The following is a 22,672-nucleotide window of genomic DNA, read 5'->3' as shown; positions in this document are numbered from 1 at the left end:
TGTTTTGACTACGTTTACTCTGTTTACCTTTTTTTATTATTATTAAACAAGTGTGATTTAGTTGTACTTCTGTCTCAGTCTGATTCATGGTTTCTGACAGCCACATACAGAGGCCCAACATGCAAGGATCACCGTCAGGTGTTCTAGGGACATAAATTACACATCAAATTTCCTGATTACCTATCAAAATTTTGAAGGCCCTGGAGCACCAGGTAAATGGAAACGCCCACAAAATGACCCCATTTTGCAAAGCAAACACCGCAACGTATATTCTATGAGGCATTATGAGTCTTTAGCATGCGTCATTTTTTTTCCACAAGTTTTTGAAAATGTAGAAAGAAAATAAACGCATTTTTATTTTTACACAAAGCTGTCCATTTATAAGATTTTTCTAACACATAGCATATACATAGCAAAAATTACACCCCAAAATACATTCTGCTACTCCTTCTGAGTATGGCGATACCACATGTGGGAGACTTTTAAACAGCCTGGCCATATACAGAGGCCCAACATGCAGGGGGCACCGTAAGGTGTCCTAGGGACATAAAATTAAAAATCTAATTTCCTGATTACCTATCATAATTTTGAAGGCCCTGGAGCACCAGGTAAATGGAAACGCCCACAAAATCACCCCATTTTGCAAAGCAAACACCCCAACGTATATTCTATGAGGCATTATGAGTCTTTAGCAAGTGTCATTTTTTTCACAAGTTTTTGAAAATGTAGAAAGAAAATGAAAATGCATTTTTATTTTTACACAAAGCTGTCCATTTATAAGATTTGTCTAACACATAGCATGTACATAGCAAAAATACACCTCAAAATACATTCTGCTACTCCTTCTGAGTATGGTGATACCACATGTGGGAGACTTTTAAACAGCCTGGCCATATACAGAGGCCCAACATGCAGGGGGCACCGTCAGGTGTCCTAGGGACATAAAATTACAAATCAAATTTCCTGACTATCTATTACACTTTTGTGAGGCACTGTAGGGCACTGATAAGCACTTTAGTGGCACTGATGTGGCAAAAATGAGCACTGATGTGGCATGGATGAGCACTGATGTGGCACGGATGAGCACTGATGTGGCACGAATGAGGCCAGATGTGGTGCAAATGAGCATGGATGAGGCATTAATGTGGCATGGACGAGGCACGGATAAGCACTTATGTGGCATGGATGGGCATGGATGAGGCACAGATGGGCATGAATGAGGCATGGATGAGGCACAGATGGGCATGAATGAGGCACATACTGGCATGAATGAGGCACAGATGGGCATGAATGAGAGACATATGGGCATGAATGAGGCATGCATGAGGCACATATGGGCTTGAATGAGGCATGCATGAGGCACATATGGGAATGAATGAGGCACAGATGGGCATGATTAAGGCACATATGGGCATGAATGAGGCACAGATGGGCATGAATAAGGGAAAGATGAGGCATGAATGAGGGACAGATGGGCATGAATGAGGCACATATGGGCATGATTGAGGCACAGACGAGACATGAATGAGGCACATATGGGCATGAATGAGGCACAGATGAGGAATGAATGAGGCACAGTTGAGGCATGAATGAGGCACAGTTGAGGCATGAATGAGGCACATATGGATACAGATGAGGCATGAATTAGGCATATATGGGCATGTATGAGGCATGAATAAGGCACAGATGGGCTAGAATGAGGCATGGGTGAGGCAGGGGAGAGTGCTGCTGCAGTCTCCCTCCTCTCCTCGCACACTGTACCGACCGGTATGTACAGTGTGCAAAGAGAGGTGGGAGCTGAACCGGACATGCGCCGATTCAATGACAAGTGATTGCTCTGTCATTGGATGATGCGATCACGTGGTAAAAGGGCCGCTGTCGTAGGCTCTTTACCGCGATCCGTGATGCGTGGGGTCCGGTGAACCCGGCAAGCACGGACACTTCAGTGTGCGCGCCGCAGGGGGTGCACGGGAAGCGCGAGTCTGGGAGGACGTCATTGTACACCCTTCCAGAATTAACCGACCGCACTGTAGCCGTCATTCAGCTATGGCCCGGTCAGCAAGTGGTCAAAGTAGAACACACAACTTATTTTTTTTCATTTTGGATAAAGTAAGGGAGGGATATATGTCAGATTTTTTTTATCAACATCTGTGTCCCATTGCAGAGATTTCCCATCACTTCCTGTCCCATAGCCAAACAGGAAGTGAGAGGAAATCCCTGCAAATTAAGGGAATTCCTTGTGGACCCCCCAGGTCACCAGAACTAGTGTCCTCGTTGAAAGATTTCCTCCCTATTACTTTTCTGGGGATAACCCAAAATGTGGAATTTTCCCATACTTTCACTTTCAATGATAATGGTAAACAGGGCAAATTGAGTGGGGGAATCTCCCTAAAGGGGGCACAAACAGCAATAAAAACTGACAGATGTTCTAATCCCTCTAGACTCCATCCAAAAAAAATAAATGGTTTGCCTCTAGTTATACTTTAAGACTTTAAGAATCTGTGGCAAGACTTTGACAAGAAATTGCTGTTCACAGACGCTTTCCATCCAATTTGACAGAGCTTAAGCTATTTTGCATAGAAGAATGGGCAAAAATGTCCCTCTCTAGATGTGCAAAGCTGGTAGAGACATCCCCAAAAAGACTTGTAGCTGTAATTGCAGTGAACTCAGGGAGGCTGAATACAAATGCACGCCACACTTTTCACATATTTATTTGTATAAAATTTGGAAAACCATTTATCATTTTCCTTCCACTTCACAATGATGTGTCACTTTATGTTGGTCTATCACATAAAATCCCAATAAAATACATTTACATTTTTGGTTGTAACATGACAAAATGTGGACAATTTCAAGGGGTATGAATACTTTTTCAAGGCACTGTATAATTAGGGTGCTGGCTTATCCAATAAGCCTATTATTGGTTCTTCTGGGTCTGGTGCTGGCCAAAGTTTAAATGCCAGGTAGTGCTTTATGGTTTTTAAAAAATTCTCCTGAGTGAATCTGCATAAAATCTTTCTGGGATTGTGACTCTCAAATCTGCAGTGAACTGATGGCAGCGGTGAACTCAAACTACATCCCTAATTGTAGATGTGATGGGCAAGTGTTCACTTTTGACCATGTAGTGCAGGGATATGCAATTAGCGGACCTCCAGCTGTTGCAGAACTACAAGTCCCGGCATAGCAAGACTCTGACAGCCACAAGCATGACATCCAGAGGCAGAGGCATGATGGGACTTGTAGTTTTGCAACCGCTGGAGGTCCGCTAATTGCATATCCCTGATGTAGTGTATGCTGCAATGCCAAGGAAGTAGTATGTGCCACCTTTGTAGTAGTCATGGTTGGCGTTTCTAGAGCTTGACAAATTTTTGTCTCTGTCAGGGATAATAGGCCTAACTGGTATATGCCTAACTTTTATTTTATATCTAGCGATAGGGTGTGTTGAATGTAGTGATATAATATGAGGCCTGTTAGGACCCAAATGAAGTTCAAAATCCAAATTTTTAAAAGTCAAAGGATGTGGCTTGGGATAGATAAGACCCTACACAAATAATATAGTTTGAGTAATTTTTTATGGCTTATTTTCCACCTGTCTATGAAACTTGGTGCCATGTCTCCATAACATTCCTCAACATTTAATTCAATGCAAAACATGTATAAGGGTTGACTTGTAAAAATATGAGCATTGATGAACATATACTGCATGCCCCCTTAAATGTTAAGTAGCTCCCATAGAGGGCAGATTATAATACTTTCCATTGGCGTGGAGCACCATCTTCACAATGGTCTGATGTGCTAGAAAACAGCCCTGGGTTTGAGCCAGATGGAGGACACAATCTTTTCCTAGAACCAGTATCAGCCTGTTCCTTCCTGTTTGATGAAAATCTGTTTCTGGGGGTATGCCTGGGTGTCACCAGGACTAAAACTATAGAGAATGGTTGGATGGTATCTGTAGGAATGTATGTGTTCCTAACTTCCAGCATTGGAAAGAAATTGGTCAGATTACATCTGATTAAGCAGTGTGAGTGACAGAAATGTGTTCCTCCTTTCCATCTTGAGTTTGGACCATCAGTCTTCATCCTTGAAGAGGCGCTTGCTGCAATAAAAAGATTTTTTTTTAGGACTTTGCTGTCTCATTGTCTGCAGTGATATGTATAATCAAGGTTTATGATAAAAATGTCAATTTTTATCCTCTGTAACATCCAGAGTTCTCCTTCTGTGTGTATATATACCCAGAATCCATTCTTGCCTTACACCCCACCTACAGAGGGCGTCATCGCTTCTGCAATCTGCCTCGGTTTTTCTTACTCCAAAGCACATGAGTTTTTATCTGCAAAGAGACAAGACATTCAATAGAGGTTCACAGAGGTTCATAGAAATATACAAAACAAGGCATTTTTTAAAGTCAGTAACTTTACATATTTTTTTACAAGTTACAATGTTTATAGGCTGCAGCAGGGGCTAATCTGTGTTAAGAAACAGGGCTGCTGTTAGAAATGATAGGGCCCTGTTGTACAGCCTACCTAACAATGGGGGGATCGAATCGAAGCTCCAGTGGCGGGGGTTGGATCGTGAAGGGGGGCCTGGAGTGGTCAGGGGCAAAGTTACTGGAACCATTCCCCCTGTGGCTCCCCCTGCGGAAGCTTAAATCCAGAAGGAGGAAAAGTCAACTTTGCTGCAGGAGGCCACAGGGGGATTGGTTCCAGTAATTGCACCCCCTCCTGCTGCTTTGGGCCCCCCTGCTGAACTCATTGGGGCCTTGGCCCCCTACAGGAAGACCGGTGCTACCTCCTTATTCACGGTCCTGGTCAGAAACAACCAAGAACTGTACAGGCGCTAGGATTTACACCAAAGAGTGAAGCACACTAGATACTTGTGCATTTATGAACAATTAAACAGATAAAAGGAATTACACTCCCAAGTAACGTGTAAGGAAATCACAGGAGGCTGTCGTCACCTGGTGCATAACCCTAAGTATTAAAAACTTCCTCTTTTTTGGCCAGCTCATGGGGATCAATAGTCCAAAGCTAAACCCAGGCAGCTGTGCACCTCAAACTTAAACCCCAATTCTGGTAATAGTAAAAGTACACCCACAGTGCAAGAGTTAACTTCCAGGGGAAGGGAACAGCACTTTTACTCACCTGATCCTGTGATGATGATGCCTGCCTGCCCTACTTTCAGGCAGGCAGGCGGGTGATTCAGTGATCTGCAGTGCATACAATATATATACAGTCTCCTACATATATATATCCACTGCATTCCAGTCTAGCCAAGCCTATATCTGACTGCAGGCTATTCCTGGTGTATGTTTTCAAATATACTTTCAGGCAGGCAGGCAGGTGATTCAGTGATCTGCAGTGCATAAAATATATATACAGTCTCCTACTTATATATCCACTGCATTCTAGTCTAGCCAAGCCTATATCTGACTGCAGGCCATTCCTGGTGTACGTTTTCAAATACACTTTCAGGCAGGCAGGTGATTCAGTGATCTGCAGTGCATTAAATATATATACAGTCTCCTACATATATATATATCCACTGCGTTCTAGTCTAGCCAAGCCTATTTCTGACTGCCGGTCATTCCTGGTGTACTTTTTCTAGTAAACTTCAGGCTGTGTTTTGCTAATAAAATTTTACAGCATGTCCAGAAGGCCACCAAGGAAAGGCAGAGGCTCACAGGCCACTTAAAGAGGGCAAGCAGGCTCTGTGTCTACAGCCAACAGTGCTGGTCATGGACACGGTGCATCCTCAGCACCTGGCGGTAGGGCATGCTTGTACTCTTTTTCGGCAGCTGGCCATGTTGATCCACAACATGTAGAAGAGTTGGTAGAGTGGATAACTAAGCCGTCCTCATTCTCCTCATCCTCTGTCACCCAGGCTCAGAGTAGTTTGCCTGCCAATGCAGCTGCCAAATCGGCCTATTCCATCAGCTCAATGTCATCAGTCACTCCTTCCCTAGCCCCACCATCATGCACGGAGGAGTCCCCCGAACTGTTCGACCACAGTGTCGGGTACATGCTGCAGGAGGATGCGCAGCATTTTGAAGGCTCCGATGATGGTACCCAGGTTGAGGAAGGCAGTAACATGAGCCCAGAGAGAGGGGGTGCCCAATAAGGACTAGAAACTGTCAGTCATGTTCCCCTAGCTGCAGATTTGCTCCAGTGACGAGGAGGGAGGGGATGATGAGGTTACTGAATCTACGTGGGTGCCTGATAGAAGAGAGGAGGAGGCACATCTCCAATGAGACAGGATGTCCTCCAGGGGCCAGCTTAAGGGCAGCCACCCGACTGCATCACACCGCAGAGCTCCGAATGTGCAGGGCGCTGCTGACTCCCCGCGTATTTTGAACAGTTCTTTGGTGTGGGCTTTTTTTGATACCTGTGCAGCAGATCGCACCGTTGCTGTTTGCAACATATGTCTGAAGCGTATCAAGCATGGCCAAAACAGCAGCCGCTTGGGCACCACATGCTTAACCAGACATATGTCGACCTCCCATGCAGTCCATTGGCAACCGTACTTAAAAGACCCACACCAAAGAACAAGGCGGACCTCTCCTTGCTCCTCATCAGCTGGGATCTCCAACCCCACTATACCTTCAGTCCTCTCAGAAACCTGCACTGAGAGGAATTAAGGTGTAGAATTAGGTGTGCCAAGTACTTGCGGGCAATCTGCTATCGCTACACCAACATCCGATTGTAGCAGGCAAATTTCCCTACCCCAGTTGCTAAACCGTCGAAAGAAATTCGGTAACAGCCATCCACATGCTCAGTGGCTGAACGCTAGCTTGGCTAAATTGCTAGCACTCCAACTGCTGCCTTTTCAGCTGGTAGACTCTGCCCCTTTCGTGAATTTGTGGAATGTGCGGTACCTCAGTGGCAGGTTCCCAAACGCCAATTCTTTTCATGGAAGGCCATTCCGGCTCTCTACCGGCATGTGGAAGGCAATGTCTTGGCCTCGTTAGACAGGGCAGTCAGCGGTAAGGTGCATATTACTGCTGACTCATGGTCCAGCAGGCATGGACAGGGATGTTACCTTTCTTTCACGGCGCACTGGGTAACTCTGCTGGCAGCTGGGAAGGATGCAGGACAGGGTTCAGTATTGTTGGAGCTTGTTCCGCCACCACACCTCCAAAATGCTAGTAGTGGTGATTCTGCCACTCCTCTCTCCTCCACCCCCTCCTCCTCTTCTTCCTCTATGGCCTCTTCCTCTGCAGATTTGTCCTTTGGAACCAGCGGTGCTCCGTAGGCGTTCAAGGGGCTACACAAGCAGTCAGGTAAAAAGATGCCATGCGGTGCTTGAGTTGGTCTGCTTAGGGGACAGGAGCCACACTGGGGCAGAGATTCTGTCAGCTCTGCAGGGGCAGACTCAGAGGTGGTTGACGCCACGCCGGCTTCAGGCAGGAATGGTGGTTTGCGACAATGGCACCAACCACCTCTCTGCCCTCCGACAGGGACACTTGAACCATGTTCCCTGTTTGACTCACGTCCTTAATCTGGTGGTGCAGCGGTTCTTGTGTAGGTACCTGGGCTTACAGGATCTCCTGAGTCAGGCCAGGAAAATCTGTGGTCATTTCTGCCGGTCATATAATGCCAGTGCTCAGCTGGCTGACCTTCAAAAGGAATGCAACCTGCCCAAGAACCGCCTAATTTGTGACATGCCCACCAGGTGGAACTCAACCTTGGCAATGCTTCAGCGGCTGCACACGCAGCAGAGGGCCATCAATGAGCACCTGTGTGAGTATGGCACCAGGACAGGGTCAGGGGAGCTTGGCTTTTATTTCGCCACGCCAGTGGCTACTGATCAAGGACGCATGCACTGTCCTGTCACCATTTGAGGAGGCCGCGAGGATGGTGAGCAGTGACAGTGCATGCATTAGTAATACTGTCCCTGTTGTGCGGATGCAATTTTTTTGATGATGGTTTTATGATTAAGGATGTGAAAAGGTCTCCATCACCAGCCAAGACTCCGAAGGTCTATCATCATCTCTTCCAATCAATCACACAGTAGTGTATGCTTAAGATTGAACTATCTGTAACAGGAAGATATACCTTCAACAATCAGTAAAATATAGTTTTTACCCTAAAAAAAACGTAAAGATAAACCATTGTAGTGAATGCACCTCCCACTGACACAATGCCAAAAAATTCACCACCTTCCCTGTTCTGACCTACAATATATTAAGAACCCACCTTATCATTTCCTACAGGACATGATGAGATACAATAAATCAAAACTTTCAACAATGTCTTAGAATTGTTTAATCTATGTGTTCCTTTAGAAAGAAAAAGGTAAAAATATTATTATGTTCACAAAATTACAATTGGAAAATAGGACTTCATTCCTAAGAATGAACACATCCTTTGTGTAATGTGATGGGAACATATAATAAAAATGATGCTAATAATAATAATAATGATGCTACTATTACTATTATTACTATTACTACTATTACTATAATAATTATTATTATAATGATGTGATAGAAACATATAATATGTAGTATTAATAATAATAATAATAATGATGCTACTATTACTATTATTACTATTGCTACTATTACTATAATAATTATTATTATAATGATGTGATGGAGACTATAATATGTAGTAATAATAATAATACAAATTATGATATGATTATTATTATTATTATTATTATTATTATTATTATTATTATTATTATTATTATTATGTATTATTAATAATATTGTGAAGGGAACTTAAAGGAAGAAGAAGAAGGACATATTAACCATAATAATGTGTGTTAATAATAATAATAATAATAATAATAATAATAATAATAATAATATCATAATAATATGCCACCTTCATCATAATAAAAATAATAATGATGATGATGATGATGATATCATCATCATCATTTTTATTATCATTTTTATTATGATGAAGGTGGTATATTATTATGATGATGGTAATAATAATACAAATTATTATTATTATTATTATTATTCTCCTTCCATCCTTGTAAAAATCATAATTAAAAACATAATATTACCCACCTCCATCTTTTTCTCACCACCACCTACTGGACGTTTCGATTTTGCTTTCTACAAAAACATAGAACAGAGAAGGAATATTGTTTATTGCTCCATTTCTAGGATAACAGAGAAAAGTAAAAATAAATACATAAACATTCCTTATGAAAAGTTGAAAAAGTTAAAAGTTAAAAAAAAGCCACTCTGCCCGTAAGACTCACCTTATCTCCAGTGCTGTCCCACGCAGAAATTCCTCTCCACCACTAGATGGTGCTGAGTTTCCTGTGAGCCCAGGATATCAAGGATCCGCCCCCTAGGGGCACAGGAGAAGAGCACAGTAGCATCAATTAATTACTTGATGCATGTCTCTGCAGCGTTCAGGTCCTGCCAATCGTGGAATAAATGAGGTGATGTCACATGACTCCAGGGAAACAGATATATACAGTACTTTAATTATTTTTTTAATGTCGGTGCAGAGTCTTCCTCCAGGGTGGAGGGGGAGTAATCAGGGAGGATGACATTGGGAATATTAATACTGTATATATTTTCCCTTTTTTTTCTTAAGTCATACAAATAAAGCTGTAAATTCAGTAAAAACCAGTGAAATATTTTAGCTATTTTTATATTACTATACTTCAATACTTTATATATAATAATGTATACATTTTATATATTACATTAAAAAAATATCGCTCCAGTTCACATTCACATAAAAAATATGCAATCGATTTTATTTCTCCATCCTGACAGATCAAATTATCTCATATCTCAAGTAATGAATGTGTTAATGCAAGAAAGAGCAAAAAAATAAAAATAAAGGAGAAACCGGGTAATAATGATGACGAGGAGTCGGGTGATAATGATGAAGTAGGGGCCAGATAATGATGGAGAGAATGTTCTGGGTGATAATGATGAGCAGTAGATGGGTAAAAATAATTAGGAAGAGCTGAGTAATAATGATGCGTAAGAGATGGGTAATAATGAAGAGCAGGAGCTGGGTAATAATAATGAGGAAGAGCTGGGTAATAATGATGAGGAAGAGCTGGGTAATAATGACGAGGAAGAGCTGGGTAATAATAATGAGGAAGAGCTGGGTAATAATAATGAGGAAGAGCTGGGTAATAATAATGAGGAAGAGCTGGGTAATAATAATGAGGAAGAGCTGGGAAATAATGATGAGGAAGAGCTGGGTAATAATGACGAGGAAGAGCTGGGTAATAATAATGAGGAAGAGCTGGGAAATAATGATGAGGAAGAGCTGGGTAATAATGATGAGGAAGAGCTGGGTAATAATGATGAGGAAGAGCTGGGTAATAATGATGAGGAAGAGCTGGGTAATAATGATGAGGAAGAGCTGGGTAATAATGATGAGGAAGAGCTGGGTAATAATAATGAGAAAGAGCTGGGTAATAATAATGAGGAAGAGCTGGGTAATAAAGATGAGCAGGTAATGATGAGCAGGAGCCAGGTGATAATGAAGAAGAGGAGCCGGGTAATTATAATAAAGAAGAGCCAGGTAATAATAATGATGATGAGCTGGGTGACAATGTTCCAAAGAAGAAAGTGGTGTGGTTGATCAATGGAATGGGCCAACATCCCAATAAATCTGAAGAAATGGAGAAAACTCCCCCCTGACGTGACTTTAATGGCCCAAACGACAATACGTAAAAAGAAGTATGAAAAAGTATACAAAATATTATTAGAAATATAAAATATGATACATGGAAACATAGGAACATGGAAGTCCTAAAGCGGTCACAAGACTACAGTGATGAGAGTCACCATGGCAGAACATGCAGACCACACCCGACGCGTTTCAGAAACGTCTTTCTTCAGGGGTGTATAGGTAAGTAGAGCAGGTTACTTCTGTATTTAAAAACAAACAGAAATAAATAGTATACAGGATATATTGTATGCAACCATGTTATGTTCCCAAAGCATCAAGAATGAATATATAAAGACTTACATGTTGACAGGATAAAAGCAGACACATGTTACAGCCACAGATTAGTCTAAAAAGCCACACAGTCATGTCCCGACCAGGGTCTAAGCGGTGCAGCCAATGCTTCCGAAGATAGTAACAAACAGCGAACGACCAGCGAGACCAGCAAAAGATGGAGCACACCCAAGGAGGGGCGATGGTGTATTAAAGAGTCAGCGACTCAAGGAGGGTCCTCGCAGTTTATTCAAAACAATATATATATATATATATATATATATATATATATATATATCTATATATATATATATATATATATAGATATATATATATATATATATTTCACGTGGACACAAACACCGTATTTATCGGCGTATAACACGCACCTTCAATTTTAGAGGGATTTTTTCCAAAATAAACCACTTTGAAGCAAAATAATGGTCAGTGCCCATCAATGCAGCCTGATCTGTGCCCATCTGCAACCTCAAAGCAGCCTGATCTGTGCCCATCTCCAGCCTCAAAGCAGCCTGATCTGTGCCCATCTGCAGCCTCAAAGCAGCCTTATCTGTGCCCATCTGCAGCCTCAATACAGCCTGATCTGTGCCCATCTGCAGCTTCAAAACAGCCTGATCTGTGCCCATCTGCAGCCTCAAAACAGCCTGATCTGTGCCCATCTGCAGCCTCAAAACAGCCTGATCTGTGCCCATCTGCAGCCTGATCTGTGCCCATCTGCAGCCTTAATGCAGCCTGATCTGTGCCCATCTGCAGCCTGATCTGTGCCCATCTGCAGCCTTAATGCAGCCTGATCTGTGCCCATCTGCAGTCTGATATGTGCCCAACTGCAGCCTCAATGCAGCCTGATCTGTGCCCATCTGCAGTCTGATATGTGCCCATCTGCAGCCTCAATGCAGCCTGATATGTGCCCATCTGCAGCCTCAAAGCAGCCTGATCTGTGCCCATCTGCAGCCTTAATGCAGCCTGATCTGTGCCCATCTGCAGTCTGATATGTGCCCATCTGCAGCCTCAATGCAGCCTGATATGTGCCCATCTGCAGCCTCAAAGCAGCCTGATCTGTGCCCATCTGCAGCCTCAAAGCAGCCTGATATGTGCCCATCTGCCGCCTCAAAGCAGCCTGATCCGTGCCCATCTGCAGCCTCAAAGCAGCCTTATCTGTGCCCATCTGCAGCCTCAATACAGCCTGATCTGTGCCCATCTGCAGCCTCAAAACAGCCTGATCTGTGCCCATCTGCAGCCTGATCTGTGCCCATCTGCAGCCTTAATGCAGCCTGATATGTGCCCATCTGCAGCCTCAATGCAGCCTAATCTGTGCCCATCTGCAGCCTCAAAGCAGCCTGATCTGTGCCCATCTGCCGTCTCAAAGCAGCCTGATCCGTGCCCATCTGCAGCCTCAAAGCAGCCTTATCTGTGCCCATCTGCAGCCTCAATACAGCCTGATCTGTGCCCATCTGCAGCCTCAATACAGCCTGATCTGTACCCATCTGCAGCCTCAAAACAGCCTGATCTGTGCCCATCTGCAGCCTGATCTGTGCCCATCTGCAGCCTTAATGCAGCCTGATATGTGCCCATCTGCAGCCTCAAAGCAGCCTGATCTGTGCCCATCTGCAGCCTCAATGCAGCCTGATCTGTGCCCATCTGCAGCCTCAAAGCAGCCTGATCTGTGCCCATCTTCAGCCTCAAAGCAGCCTGATCTGTGCCCATCTGCAGCCTCAAAGCAGCCTGATCTGTGCCCATCTGCAGCCTCAAAGCAGCCTTATCTGTGCCCATCTGCAGCCTCAATGCAGCCTGATCTGTGCCCATCTGCAGCCTCAATACAGCCTGATCTGTGCCCATCTGCAGCCTCAATACAGCCTGATCTGTGCCCATCTGCAGCCTCAAAACAGCCTGATCTGTGCCCATCTGCAGCCTGATCTGTGCCCATCTGCAGCCTTAATGCAGCCTGATATGTGCCCATCTGCAGCCTCAATGCAGCCTGATCTGTGCCTATCTGCAGCCTCAAAGCAGCCTGATCTGTGCCCATCTTCAGCCTCAAAGCAGTCTGATCTGTGCCCATCTGCAGCCTCAAAGCAGCCTTATCTGTTCCCACCTGCAGTCTCAATGCAGCCGGATCTATGCCCATCTGCAGCCTTATCTGTGCCTATCTGCAGCCTCAATACAGCCTGATCTGTGCCCATCTGCAGCCTCAAAACAGCCTGATCTGTGCCCATCTGCAGCCTCAATGCAGCCTGATCTGTGCCCATCTGCAGCCTCAATGCAGCCTGATCTGTGCCCATCTGCAGCCTCAAAGCAGCCTGATCTGTGCCCATATTCAGCCTCAAAGCAGCCTGATCTGTGCCCATCTGCAGCCTCAAAGCAGCCTGATCTGTGCCCATCTGCAGCCTCAAAGCAGCCTTATCTGTGCCCATCTGCAGCCTCAAAGCAGCCTGATCTGTGCCCATCTGCAGCCTCAAAGCAGCCTTATCTGTGCCCATCTGCAGCCTCAAAGCAGCCTGATCTGTGCCCATCTGCAGCCTCAAAGCAGCCTTATCTGTGCCCATCTGCAGCCTCAATGCAGCCTGATCTGTGCCTATCTGCAGCCTCAAAGCAGCCTGATCTGTGCCCATCTTCAGCCTCAAAGCAGTCTGATCTGTGCCCATCTGCAGCCTCAAAGCAGCCTTATCTGTTCCCACCTGCAGTCTCAATGCAGCCTGATCTGTGCCCATCTGCAGCCTTAATGCAGCCTGATCTGTGCCCATCTGCAGTCTGATATGTGCCCATCTGCAGCCTCAATGCAGCCTGATCTGTGCCCATCTGCAGCCTTAATGCAGCCTGATCTGTGCCCATCTGCAGTCTGATATGTGCCCATCTGCAGCCTCAATGCAGCCTGATATGTGCCCATCTACAGCCTCAAAGCAGCCTGATCTGTGCCCATCTGCAGCCTCAAAGCAGCCTGATATGTGCCCATCTGCCGCCTCAAAGCAGCCTGATCCGTGCCCATCTGCAGCCTCAAAGCAGCCTTATCTGTGCCCATCGGCAGCCTCAATACAGCCTGATCTGTGCCCATCTGCAGCCTCAAAACAGCCTGATCTGTGCCCATCTGCAGCCTGATCTGTGCCCATCTGCAGCCTTAATGCAGCCTGATATGTGCCCATCTGCAGCCTCAATGCAGCCTAATCTGTGCCCATCTGCAGCCTCAAAGCAGCCTGATTTGTGCCCATCTGCCGTCTCAAAGCAGCCTGATCCGTGCCCATCTGCAGCCTCAAAGCAGCCTTATCTGTGCCCATCTGCAGCCTCAATACAGCCTGATCTGTGCCCATCTGCAGCCTCAATACAGCCTGATCTGTACCCATCTGCAGCCTCAAAACAGCCTGATCTGTGCCCATCTGCAGCCTGATCTGTGCCCATCTGCAGCCTTAATGCAGCCTGATATGTGCCCATCTGCAGCCTCAATGCAGCCTGATCTGTGCCCATCTGCAGCCTCAAAGCAGCCTGATCTGTGCCCATCTTCAGCCTCAAAGCAGCCTGATCTGTGCCCATCTGCAGCCTCAAAGCAGCCTGATCTGTGCCCATCTGCAGCCTCAATACAGCCTGATCTGTGCCCATCTGCAGCCTCAAAACAGCCTGATCTGTGCCCATCTGCAGCCTGATCTGTGCCCATCTGCAGCCTTAATGCAGCCTGATATGTGCCCATCTGCAGCCTCAATGCAGCCTGATCTGTGCCTATCTGCAGCCTCAAAGCAGCCTGATCTGTGCCCATCTGCAGCCTCAAAGCAGCCTTATCTGTTCCCACCTGCAGTCTCAATGCAGCCGGATCTATGCCCATCTGCAGCCTTATCTGTGCATATCTGCAGCCTCAATACAGCCTGATCTGTGCCCATCTGCAGCCTCAAAACAGCCTGATCTGTGCCCATCTGCAGCCTCAATGCAGCCTGATCTGTGCCCATCTGCAGCCTCAATGCAGCCTGATCTGTGCCCATCTGCAGCCTCAAAGCAGCCTGATCTGTGCCCATATTCAGCCTCAAAGCAGCCTGATCTGTGCCCATCTGCAGCCTCAAAGCAGCCTGATCTGTGCCCATCTGCAGCCTCAAAGCAGCCTTATCTGTGCCCATCTGCAGCCTCAAAGCAGCCTGATCTGTGCCCATCTGCAGCCTCAAAGCAGCCTTATCTGTGCCCATCTGCAGCCTCAAAGCAGCCTGATCTGTGCCCATCTGCAGCCTCAAAGCAGCCTTATCTGTGCCCATCTGCAGCCTCAATGCAGCCTGATCTGTGCCTATCTGCAGCCTCAAAGCAGCCTGATCTGTGCCCATCTTCAGCCTCAAAGCAGTCTGATCTGTGCCCATCTGCAGCCTCAAAGCAGCCTTATCTGTTCCCACCTGCAGTCTCAATGCAGCCGGATCTATGCCCATCTGCAGCCTTATCTGTGCCTATCTGCAGCCTCAATACAGCCTGATCTGTGCCCATCTGCAGCCTCAAAACAGCCTGATCTGTGCCCATCTGCAGCCTCAATGCAGCCTGATCTGTGCCCATCTGCAGCCTCAATGCAGCCTGATCTGTGCCCATCTGCAGCCTCAAAGCAGCCTGATCTGTACCCATATTCAGCCTCAAAGCAGCCTGATCTGTGCCCATCTGCAGCCTCAAAGCAGCCTGATCTGTGCCCATCTGCAGCCTCAAAGCAGCCTTATCTGTGCCCATCTGCAGCCTCAAAGCAGCCTGATCTGTGCCCATCTGCAGCCTCAAAGCAGCCTTATCTGTGCCCATCTGCAGCCTCAATGCAGCCTGATCTGTGCCCATCTGCAGCCTCAATGCAGCCTGATCTGTGCCCATCTGCAGCCTCAATGCAGCCTGATCTGTGCCCATTTGCAGCCTGCTCTGTGCCCATCCGCAGCCTCAGTGCAGCCTGATCTGTGCCCATCCGCAGCCTCAGTGCAGCCTGATATGTGTCCATCTGCAGCCTCAATGCAGCCTATGTGCCCATCTGCAGCCTCAATGCAGCATGATCTGTGCCCATCTGCCACCTAATCTGCGCCCCATCAATGCAGTCTGATGCCCATCTGCAGCCTCACCATCTCTCATGCAGGAAATCACCGAGCCGCCGTGGACTCTATCCAGGGCAAGAAACTGTATATGGGGAAATCTGCCATTGTGGACAGATATAACATGATGGCCCCCATGGTACATCAGGGTTTTTGTACTTAATGCTTAGAATATGCCGATATGCTCTTTTCCAGAATTCTTGAATGGTTTTACCCACGTAAAAGCAGCCGCACTCGCAGGTCAGGAGATACACTGCGCCAATCGTTTTACAATTTGCGTAGTGTCGGTGATTAAATACGGCACCATTTGGCAAACAAATCACCTTATCTGTACTACCGGCAATAGTTGCAGCCTTCAACAGCGAAAGGTGCCAAGATACTTGCATGGATCTTTTCTGACACTGCCTTTTAAATTGGCTGTGGAATGATCGATTTTTGAGCGATTTTGCAGGTCTATAGGTAATAGCTGGCCTTTCTGATATAAAGGTGCCAATACTTTTCCATAATTCTGACCCGCGAGTGCTGACTACAATAGCGAGTTATTATACGAGTACTATTGTCTGACTTACGTTTTTTTTAGGGGCGTAGAGAAGCGAATGTCTTGTAGGTGTAGCAGCGCGCCTGTAACCCCTTTTCTAGACACGTTTTAGAGTATCCTCCACTCAAAAGTCTACCCAATCTCGCAGAGCATCCGCCTCAATCTTAAAAGCGTATTGTCATTTGGGCCATAAAGTCCCGTCAGGGGGAGTTTTCTCCATTTCTTCGGTAACAAGGTTGAGCAAGAGCTTGAATCAGACCAGGGTTTGCCACTCGGATGCTCTTGAATAAAAGTCCTTCATCTGGTTACATGGGTACACGGGTGCAGGCTACGCTGACGCGTTTCGGCTAAGAAGCCTTCATCATATCTGAAAACGCGTCAGTGTAGCCTGTACCCGTGTACCCATGTAACCAAATGAAGGACTTTTATTCAAGAGCATCCAAGTCACCAGCCCTTTTCTGATTCAAGTACTGCATTTTGGGGCCTGAACGTCCTGGCTAGAGCACCGGATCACAGTTCATAGATCATCATATTGGCAGTGGAGCTAGGATATCATTTTGCTTCTCTTGAGCAAGAGCTGGGTAAAAATAATGACGAGGAGGTGGGTAATAATGATGAGAAGAATATTCTGTTGAAGAGGGGTCATGAATTAATGATGAGAAGCAATAATAATGAAGAGGAGCTAGGTAATAATAATGAAGAAAAGCCAGGTAATATTGATGAAGAGCTGTGTAATAAGGATGAGCAGGTAATGATGAGCAGGTGCTGGGTAATAATGATGAAGAGCTGTGTAATAAAAATGATGAGGTGCCAGGTAATAATGATGGAGAAGAGCCGGGTAATAATGATTGAGAAGAGTCGGGTAATAATGATAGAGAAGAGTCGGGTAATAATGATGAAGAGCTGTGTAATAATGATGAAGAGGAGCCGGGTAATAGCGATGAAGAGGAGCCGGGTAATAACGATGAAGAGGAGTCGGGTAATAATGATGGAGAGGAGTCGGGTCATAATGATGGAGAGGAGTCGGGTAATAATGAAGAGGAGCCGGGTAATAATGATGAAGAGGAGCTGGGTAATAATGATGAAGAGGAGTCGGGTAATAATGATGGAGAGGAGTCGGGTAATAATGATGGAGAGGAGTCGGGTCATAATGATGGAGAGGAGTCGGGTCATAATGATGGAGAGGAGTCGGGTCATAATGAAGAGGAGCCGGGTAATAATGATGAAGAGGAGCTGGGTAATAATGATGAAGAGGAGTCGGGTAATAATGATTGAGAGGAGTCGGGTAATAATGATGGAGAGGAGTTGGGTCATAATGATGGAGAGGAGTCGGGTCATAATGATGGAAAGGAGTCGGGTAATAATGAAGAGGAGCCGGGTAATAATTATGAAGAGGAGTCGGGTAATAATGATGGAGATGAGTCGGGTAATAATGAAGAGGAGCCGGGTAATAATTATGAAGAGGAGCTGGGTAGACTAGAGCACCGGTCCACAGTTCATAGATCATCATATTGGCAGTGGAGCTGGGATATCATTTTGCTTCTCTTGAGCAAGAGCTGGGTAAAAATAATGACGAGGAGGTGTGTAATTCTGTTGAAGAGGAGTCATGAATTAATGATGAGAAGCAATAATAATGAAGAGGAGCTAGGTAATAATAATGAAGAAAAGCCAGGTAATATTGATGAAGAGCTGTGTAATAAAAATGAAGAGGGGCCGAGTAATAATGATGATGAGCTGGGTAATAATGATGGAGAGGAGATGGGTAATAATGATGGAGAGGAGATGGGTAATAATGATGGAGAGGAGCCGGGTAATAGTGATGGAGAGGAGTCGGGTAATAGTGATGGAGAGGAGTCGGGTAATAATGAAGAGGAGCCGGGTAATAATGATGAAGAGGAGCTGGATAATAATGATGAAGAGGAGCTGGGTAATAATGATGGAGAGGAGTCGGGTCATAATGATGGAGAGGAGTCGGGTCATAATGATGGAGAGGAGCTGTGTAATAATGATGGAGAGAAGTCGGGTAATAATGAAGAGGAGCCAGGTAATAATTATGAAGAGGAGCTGGGTAATAATGATGGAGAGGAGTCGGGTAATAATGAAGAGGAGCCGGGTAATAATGATGGAGAGGAGCTGTGTAATAATGATGGAGAGAAGTCGGGTAATAATGAAGAGGAGCCAGGTAATAATTATGAAGAGGAGCTGGGTAATAATGATGGAGAGAAGTCGGGTAATAATGAAGAGGAGCCGGGTAATAATTATGAAGAGGAGTCGGGTAATAATGATGAAGAAGAGTCGGTAATAATGATGGAGAGGAGTCGGGTAATAATGATGGAGAGGAGCCGGGTATTAATGGTGACAAGCACAGTAAGGAAAAGATTCTGAAATAATTCTTGATCCTGAGTTTATTGCGAAGGAAAGAGAAAGGTCCTTCCCGGAGTGCACTGCTCATTGTATAACCATCATTTTTTATAAATGACATTTTCTATCATCCAGCATTCACATTCAAACACTATAAATCTGCAGCTTTCATGATACAAATCCCTGGTGATCCCGCCATAGAAGTCCTTGTTCAGGCACTTCCTGTTATAGGGTGACAACACTCTGTCCATCTCCTAGTTGTTCTCCTGGGTTGTCACCGGGTCACATAGGCTTCCGATGGAGACTACAAGCGCCCATTTCAAACACATCACACGGACAGTCCACTGCGGTCACCATCAGGAAACCCGCCCTGAGAAATGCCACGTGGCCACTGCTGGAGTGCATGTAGACAGGAAGTGGTTGCAAAGAAGCTGCAGGAGATCAGCAGCACTGTCTCAGGGCTTCAACAAGAAATGAGCGCAAATCTCACCAAAATAAGAAGAAATCCCCTGCAGACCTTTGTCAGTGATACAGGTGTCCTCATTGGAAGCTTTTCTCTCTGTTCCTGTTCTGGTGACAACGGGAAAATGTACTTTCCATCACTTCCTGTCTTGGTGTCAATGGTGACAGGACTAATAGAGGGGGGGTCCTTTTCTACTCTATCCTAGAGCCGTTATCGACAAATCAGCAAATGTATCAATCTATCCATTAACAATATACAATTCCCCTCCATCCTCCGCTCACATCCCCTCCTTTCTACTTCTCCACTATAATGTCTTTGTGACATAAAGTCTGGATTATATTTAGTGCGCTGAAAGGAGCTCCAAGGACACGTGGGGGACATGTGACCCCCAAGCCACGAATAGATAGAACAAATTCCACGTGTCTCCACAATGGAATACCAACCCAGCCAAAGGGTATGGAAGACAGACAAGAGACAAGTGTACAACGTCTGGAGGAGGGCCCCGGGGTCCCCGGATAACACCTGGGTGGGACTTTTCACAATGTAGTCATGGAGGCCAAGTCATTTATAACTACAGGATGGTGACACATAGGAATGAGAGAGGAAAGAAAGAGAAAGAAAGAAGTGTTATGTTAATACGCTAAAATGTGTTAATATGTAACAACATATTAAAAAACTATAAAAATTAAAAACTAAGAAAAAAAATGAATACTAAAAATCTGTAAATGAAAAGTATATAATAAATAAAAAAAAATCTCTCTCTCTCTCTCTCTCTCTCTCTCTCTCTATATATATATATATATATATACAGTATCTCACAAAAGTGAGTACACCCCTCACATTTCTGTAAATCTTTTCTTCTATCTTTTCATGTGACAACACTGAAGAAATGACACTTGTCTACAATGTAAAGTAGTGAGTGTACAGCTTGTATAACAGTGTAAATTTGCTGTCCCCTCAAAATAACTCAACACACAGCCATTAATGTCTAAACCGCTGGCAACAAAAGTGAGTACACCCCTAAGTGAAAATGTCCAAATTGGGGACCAAAGTGTCAATATTTTGTGTGGCCACCATTATTTTCCAGCACTGCCATAACCCTCTTGGGCATGGAGTTCACCAGAGCTTCACAGGTTGTCACTGGAGTCCTCTTCCACTCCTCCATGACGACATCACGGAGCTGGTGGATGTTAGAGACCTTGCGCTCCTCCATCTTACGTTTGAGGATGTCCCACAGATGATCAATAGGGTTTAGGTCTGGAGACATGCTTGGCCAGTCCATCACCTTTACCCTCAGCTTCTTTAGCAAGGCAATGGTCATCTTGGAGGTGTGTTTGGGGTCATTATCATGTTGGAATACTGCCCTGCGGCCCAGTCTCTGAAGGGAGGGGATCATGCTCTTCTTCAGTATATCACAGTACATGTTGGCATTCATGGTTCCCTCAATGAACTGTAGCTCCCCAGTGCCGGCAGCACTCATGCAGCCCCAGACCATGACACTCCCACCACCATGCTTGACTGTAGACAAGACACACTTGTCTTTGTCCTCCTCACCTGGTTGCCTCCACACACGCTTGTCACCATCTGAACCAAATACGTTTATCTTGGTCTCATCAGATCACAGGACATGGTTCCAGTAATCCATGTCCTTAGTCTGCTTGTCTTTACCAAACTGTCTGTGGCCTTTCTTGTGCATCATCTTTATAAGAGGCTTCTTTCTGAGATGACAGCCATGCAGACCAATTTGATGCAGTGTGCGGTGTATGGTCTGAGCACTGACAGGCTGACCCCCCACCCCTTCAACCTCTGCAGCAATGCTGGCAGCACTCATACGTCTATTTCCCACAGACAACCTCTGGATATGACGCTGAGCACGTGACCTCAACTTCACCATGGTGAGGCCTGTTCTGAGTGGAACCTGTCCTGTTATACCGCTGTATGGTCTTGGCCACCGTGCTGCAGCTCAGTTTCAGGGTCTTGGCAATCTTCTTATAGCCTTGGCCATCTTTATGTAGAGCAACAATTCTTTTTTTCAGATCCTCAGAGAGTTCTTTACCATGAGGTGCCATGTTGAACTTCCAGTGACCAGTATGAGAGAGTGAGAGCGATAACACCAAATTTAACACACCTGCTCCCCATTCACACCTGAGACCTTGTAACACTAACGAGTCACATGACACCGGGGTGGGAAAATGGCTAATTGGGCCCAATTTGGACATTTTCACTTAGAGATGTACTCACTTTTGTTGCCAGCGGTTTAGACATTAATGGCTGTGTGTTGAGTTATTTTGAGGGGACAGCAAATTTACACTGTTATACAAGCTGTACACTCACTACTTTACATTGTAGACAAGTGTCATTTCTTCAGTGTTGTCACATGAAAAGATAGAAGAAAAGATTTACAGAAATATGAGGGGTGTACTCACTTTTGTGAGATACTGTATATATATATATATATATATATATATATATATATATATATATATATATATATATATATATATAAATACACATTTTTAGTATTCAATTTTTTTCTTGGTTTTAAATTTTTATAGTTTATTAATATGTTATCACATATTAAAACATTTTAGCATATTAACATAACACTTCTTTCTTTCATATATATATATATATATATATATATATATATATATATATATATACACACACTATACTACCAAAAGTATTGGGACGCCTGCCTTTACACACACATGAACTTTAATGACATCCCAGTCTTAGTCCGTAGCGTTCATTATTGAGTTGGCCCACCCTTTGCAGCTATAACAGCTTCAACTCTTCTGGGAAGGCTGTCCACAAGGTTTAGGACTGTGTCTATGGGAAAGTTTGACCATTCTTCCAGAAGTGCATTTGTGAGGTCAGGCACTGATGTTGGACGAGAAGGCCTGGCTCGCAGCCTCCGCTCTAATTCATCCCAAAGGTATTCTATCGGGTTGAGGTCTGTGCAGGCCAGTCATGTTCCTCCACCCAAACTCGCTCATCCATGTCTTTATGGACCTGGCTTTGTGCACTGGTCCAAATCATTTGGTGAAGGAGAGATTATGGTTTGGGGTTGTTTTTCAGGGGTTGGGCTTGGCCCCTTAGTTCCAGTGAAGAGAACTCCTAAAGCGTCATCATACCAAGACATTTTGGACAATTTCATGCTCCCAACTTTGTGGGAACAGTTTTTTGGATGGCCCCTGCCTGTTCCAACATGACTGCACACCAGTGCCTGTCTAATGAATCTCGATTTCAGCTGTGACACACCAGTGCTGCCAATCAGTGCCCACCAATGCTGCCAATTAGTGCCCACCATAATCCCCCCTCCACCAAATGATTTGGACCA

General features: G+C 45.1%; 1 long non-coding RNA gene across 1 annotated transcript in view; it reads right to left on the bottom strand.

Moving 5' to 3' along the window:
• Nucleotides 1-728: 728 nt before the first annotated feature.
• The window catches only part of LOC141126662 (uncharacterized), a 38,900-nt gene continuing 16,956 nt past the window's right edge, over nucleotides 729-22,672 (bottom strand). Inside the window, exons 2-3 of the long non-coding RNA XR_012241420.1 lie at nucleotides 9,023-9,070; nucleotides 729-4,330 (exon numbers count right to left, since the gene is read on the bottom strand). This is a non-coding gene — a long non-coding RNA (uncharacterized lncRNA). The remainder of the gene's footprint in view (nucleotides 4,331-9,022; nucleotides 9,071-22,672) is intronic.

This window comes from Aquarana catesbeiana, linkage group LG02, assembly GCF_042186555.1.
Source record: "Aquarana catesbeiana isolate 2022-GZ linkage group LG02, ASM4218655v1, whole genome shotgun sequence".
Lineage (NCBI taxonomy): Eukaryota > Metazoa > Chordata > Amphibia > Anura > Ranidae > Aquarana > Aquarana catesbeiana.
The sequence above is the reverse complement of the archived record's forward strand: the minus strand, read 5'-3'. Positions and strand labels throughout refer to the sequence as shown.